The sequence below is a fragment of the Rattus norvegicus genome, chromosome 19 (assembly GCF_036323735.1).
Source record: "Rattus norvegicus strain BN/NHsdMcwi chromosome 19, GRCr8, whole genome shotgun sequence".
Classification (NCBI taxonomy): Eukaryota; Metazoa; Chordata; class Mammalia; order Rodentia; family Muridae; genus Rattus; species Rattus norvegicus.
In genome coordinates this window covers 58003177-58008637 of record NC_086037.1, presented here as the reverse complement: position 1 = coordinate 58008637, position 5461 = coordinate 58003177, and the positions used below count along the sequence as shown (strand labels likewise).

At 42.1% G+C, this 5461-nt stretch overlaps 1 pseudogene; it reads right to left on the bottom strand.

Moving 5' to 3' along the window:
• Positions 1 to 2992: 2992 nt before the first annotated feature.
• On the bottom strand, positions 2993 to 3142 carry LOC120098730 (U2 spliceosomal RNA; annotated as a pseudogene).
• Between the last annotated feature and the right edge of the window lie 2319 nt (positions 3143 to 5461).

Below are 5461 nucleotides of genomic sequence, written 5' to 3'. Positions count from 1 at the left end.
TGTTGCACAGCCTCTGTACCAAGCTGCTGTTTCTGTTTCTCTACAACACATCTCCTCTTGCTTATTGATTGTTTCCCTTGTCTGTCCTCTTGCTTCCAGCATGTGGCCTTCCAGGAGGCAGGTGTTTAGTCTGTCAGGTCCACAGTTGAACTCCTAACTGGACACTTCCTGGTGTGCGGCAAGCATCCACATATCATTTTCTGGATAAACAAATGAAAGTAAATCTGCCTACCATGCTCGACCAAGAACTGGGCTGCCAAGTTTCCCTCCCATTCTCCACACCCAATCTCACTGTTCTTTTACAGCTCTTCTTTCGTGCAAAGTAGACAAGATGTCAGCAACCCCTGCTTCTCAGTGTTTGCTAAGTTCTTGCAATGTATTTCAAAGCTTTCTGTTTCTATCTGTTTTCCAGGCTTAGATAGGTGTCTGCTATGGTAGGTTCTCATCTCTAGAAACAACTCTACCATAGACAGTCACTTTAAAATTTAGCAATTAGGAAGAAAGAAAGAAAGAAAGAGAGAGAGAGAGAGAAAGAGAGAGAGAGAGGGAGGGAGGGAGGGAGGGAGAGAGAGAGAGAGAGAGAGAGAGAGAGAGAGAGAGAGAGAAAGAAAAGCAAGCAAGTAAGCAGGGGATTCAGTTCTATTGATACAGTGCTTGTCCACATCCACAAGACCATGGCTTCCATCCCTAGTACCACATGAGGACATATTAGTGCAGACCTGTAATCCCAGCATGCAAGAGGTGGGTTCAGGACAATCAGAAGTGCAAGGTTATCCTTGAATACATAGGGAATTCCAGCTTGCCCTGGGCTAGATGAGGCCCTGTCCTATCCCCTTTAAAAAAAATAAATAAAAGAGGATAGCAATGTTCTGTTCTTCCACATCCTTCCTCACTGTGAATTTGCAGGGCTTCCCCTTTGGAAATAGGGTTATTTCAACTATGCTTGACTCCCTGCTTGTCTGAGGATGTGCGTTGACCAATAGAAGTCAGAGATGATGGTGAGTCTGTTACTATGCAACTGTTTCTTTTAGGAACTCCTGGCCACCTTGGGGAAGAGCCTTGGGAGCCTAACTCTCAATCTAAAGAGGTCAGAGTCCAGGTGAGATCAAACTGCCTACCCGACTCACTGAGTTAGCATAGATAAAGTAGTGTTGCTACCTTGGGGAGGGGGAGGGATTAGTAGAGCCCAAACCAGCTTCAAAATCCCTAAGTAGCTCAGTAAGACCTTGAAACTCAGATCCTTCTCCTCCTGCCTCTATCCCCTAAGTGCAAGGATTATAAGCATGTGGCATGATAACACTGTGTGTGTGTGTGTGTGTGTGTGTGTGTGCGTGTGTGTGTGTGTGTGCGCGCGCATGTGCGTGTGCATGTGTGTGTATGTGTGTATGTGTGTTTGTGTGTATGTGTGTATGTGTGTTTGCATGTATGTGTGTATGTGTGTATATGTGTGTGTATGTGTGTATGTGTGTTTGCATGTATGTGTGTATGTGTGTGTATGTGTGTATGTGTGTGTATTTGTGTGTGTATGTGTGTTTGTGTGTTTGTGTGTGTGCATGGGTGTGCATGTGCATGTGTGTGTATGTGTGTGTATGTGTGTTTGTGTGTATGTGTGTGTGCATGGGTGTGCATGTGCATGTGTGTGTATGTGTGTGTATGTGAGTTTGTGTGTATGTGTGTATGTGTGTGTATGTGTGTTTGTGTGTGTTTGTGTGTGTATGTGTGTTTGTGTGTGTATGTGTGTTTGTGTGTGTATGTGTGTGTGTGTGTGTGTGTGTGTGTGTGTGTAAGCCCTAGGTCTTTTGCATATTAAGCAAGCACTCTACCAACTGTGCCACATCCCCAGGCCTATGTTTTCAATGGATACATTTTAAGGTGATTCCCTGTGTAGATAGATGCTTGATAGAGAAGATAGTATCCAAATGTGAGATGTTACCATAAAGAAATATGGAAAATGCAGAACAATAGCTGAGAAAACAAAGAGCTGGAAAAGAAATTGTGAGACCCTTAACAAAACCTGGAAAATAACACTGATCAGTCCTGGAAATAGGGGGTTTATTGTAACAAACACCAGCCCAAATTGCCGCTCGTGGGTGGAAAATAGAAACATCACATTTAAGGAATGCTAGGCTCTGAAAAGACATCCTCCAGTTGGAAAATTAAAATGTTTGCTGGTTTGTGCTGTACGTGAAGGTATGGCAAGAGTCGAAGGCTGGTGGTACGTTAAGCACACCTCTCTGAAAAGCAGACCCTAGCTCAAATTCATAACACACACACACACACACATACACACACACACACACAAACACACACACACACATACAGAGACAGAGAGAAGGAGGAGGAGGAGGAAGGGGAGGAGGAAGAGGAAGAGGAGGAGGAGGAGGGAGAGGAGAGACAGACACACACACAAAGAGAGACAGACAGAGACAGACAGAGAATTCACAATCCATTCAGTATTGCTCATACATGCATGTGTTTAGGATTGCACACCTGAGATAAGATAATGTGTCCAGGGGTTCATCCCTGGAGAAAACCATCTCTCTCTCAGCAGCCTCAGTAGATCTCTTCATGTGGCGGCAGTGGCAGGGGGGACGGAGCTTATGAAACTTCCGAGGCCCACGTTGGCATGTCAACTGGTGTTGTCAGTACAGCGCTCTGTCAGCCAGCATATTGCTGGGATCGCATAGGTTCAGCTTCCTGTCGTGACTAGACGACTTTCCGCAGCAGCACTCATCCTGTTCCCCTGGAATCTTGACCCTCCATGTTCTGTGGTCTTAGGTGTAGCAGTTGGGTTGCAGATGTGTTACCTGTGCCTGGGCACCTTTTTGATAAAAGGTAAGAGCTGCACCGACCTGTGGCTATATGGATACATATTTAGAATGTTGCTGGAACTTATATTGGTCTAGGAAAAGGACATCCTTGCCTTCGTAAGTTCTATCCATTTATCAAGGAGAAAGTTTACCTGTTGTTTAATGAAGCTGATCATAGCACACATGGCACTCTTGCTTGCTTACAGAAGCAAGCAAGATTTATTAATTAATTTATTAATTATTAATTTATTTATTAATAATTTATTAATCAGAACTTCTGACTTGTCTGCTCATTTTTACACTTGATCTTAGCCAAAAGGCCGAGAAGCGATCGTCTGCTCATTTTTAAGTATGTTCTTTTTTGAGTAGCATTGACATTACCACGTATTTCCAAGCAGTAGGATGGCCTTTGTTGCTGTTTTCCTTTTTCTATTTTTCTTTACTGCCTTCACTAATTAGTGGTCTTTCATCTGAAGATTCTATGCTCCTGCACTGTTCTTGCTAACATAACCTGTCAGTAATTTGTGTCTGGAAGGAACCCACCCACGGTGATGATCTCCCCACCTATTCGTCTTATAAACAATCTGAAACCCTAACAAGTACTGTGAGCTGTTAATCTTCCAGATGGAATTAATGAAAAAACCTGACTCCTTTGTTTCCCGACTTGTCACAGTGTGTTCTTCCCACTTCTAGCCTAGGAGGAGCTTGATGTGTGTCTGAGGGTTTCACTTCCTCTCGTTTCCTCTCCCTCTCTGTTTCTCTCCTTCTTTTGCCATGTAGCCAGCTGCTACTTCAATGGTCACCAACCTAACAGCGAGAATAGAAAATTATAGGTGGACTGTGTTTGTAGCAGGTAACAATTTATTTGAGAAAATAATGTAACTAATATCAAGAGGAGAATTAGACGTTATTAAAAAATGATTTGGGGGTATTTGCTTTAACATCCAGGAGATGAGTAAATGATTAATACAGTCATACTGTATTCTTAAATAATTCATCTGGGACAATTTTCATGTAGAAAAGGAAAGAGACTAAAACTATTCTCATGTCTTCTTCCTTCAGCCATGGGGATCTCTGTGTTCTATACTGCTGTGTGATCTGAATTCGTGCAGATGAAATGGATCTTTTATTATCATGGTATCATCATCGTTTGTGCCTGTTTCCTTGGGCCTGCCAGCGAAAGATGGATAGATAGCTGTTTCCCACTGTGCATGTTTACACATGCTCATATTTTCATGAAATCACATGTGAGCTCAATGGGCAATGCAACTTCAGGTTCTAATAAGGACCCGGGCCTGTCAGAAAACAGGAGGAGCGGCAATAGATAGCGAACACTACTCTCTGTACTTGGTGAATCTTTCTCCATGTTTCTATCGGATGGCAAGTAGGGACTCACACATTGGTGGGGCCAGAAATCATAGCTTACCTAGCCAGCCAGAACCCTTTCACTCTGAGAGTCATCTAAGAAGCCTTCTTATTTTCCAACCAGGGGTGATGTGATGTTGTCGCTAAACACAACTAATTAGTGAAGAAAAAATAACCTGTTGGGAAATATGAAAGTAACTTTGGCTTAAAATTACTTCTGTGTTGAATTCTTTGATGGGGCACCTTTCTGCCCTACATTTCTATTATATTTCCATTATGCTTCAGCCCACAATGAAATAACTGTTGAATGTAATAATAGATCAAGTTGATGGGAAGCCACTCATATATGTATCAGTTTTATCACATAAAATAAAAAATAGTGGCTCTTGTTAGAAGGGGATGACTAAGTCAGAGTAAATAAATCACTAAAAATGTTTGGAATAGTGGTTCCACCTTTCTATGTCCCTTCCCCCATCATCTCAGCTAATATCATTCTTTCCACTTTCTGAATGGCCATGGTAATTAATCTAACACCTCAGCTGTGAGTTCCCACTGTCATGGTTCATGGAGCATTGTATTAGTAACTTTAAAGACTACTGATAATGTCTCAGTTCATGATTAGTGTGTTACCTTGATCATACTATGTGGTAGAGTTGAAACTAGTCTCCAAGTTCATTGATACTGTGTCCAGGAATCCACGATACTTCAAAGTGGGGTGCTTAGATTATAAGGTCTCCACTACCAGAAGGGAGAAAATGAACATGAAAATCACAACAGTGACTTCCGTCAAGTTATCCATCCATCCAAAGTACGTTTAAGTTGGAAGCAACAGCTCAAGAAACCCATTTCAGTAAATTTTCCCACTAAGGAGCTGTAAATCTTTAGTACTGAAGACATCTATAAATGAGTTATGATCATCTCTATTCAAATACAAAGCAATGATTTTCACATATGTGTGAGATGCATGGAAAGCTGATCTTACAGGAGAGAGTAGAATTCAGGTCCCCAAGGGCTGGGAAGAGGTTGGGGGAGGATGGGAGAAGGGGACAGTTAGGAGGCTCAAAGTTGCTGTTAAAGAGTTGATTAAGTTCTAATGTCCTGTGTGCTGTAGATTGTTATTGTTGATTATTTCCTGCTTGCTTCAATATAGCTAGAAGAGAAAGAAAATGGCTCGAATGTTCTTTCCCAAATGAAATTATAAGTACGTCAAGTGATGGATAAGTTAACGACCTTCTTTGATCCCTATACATTGGACACATTTATCAGCACAACAATGCAGCCTATCT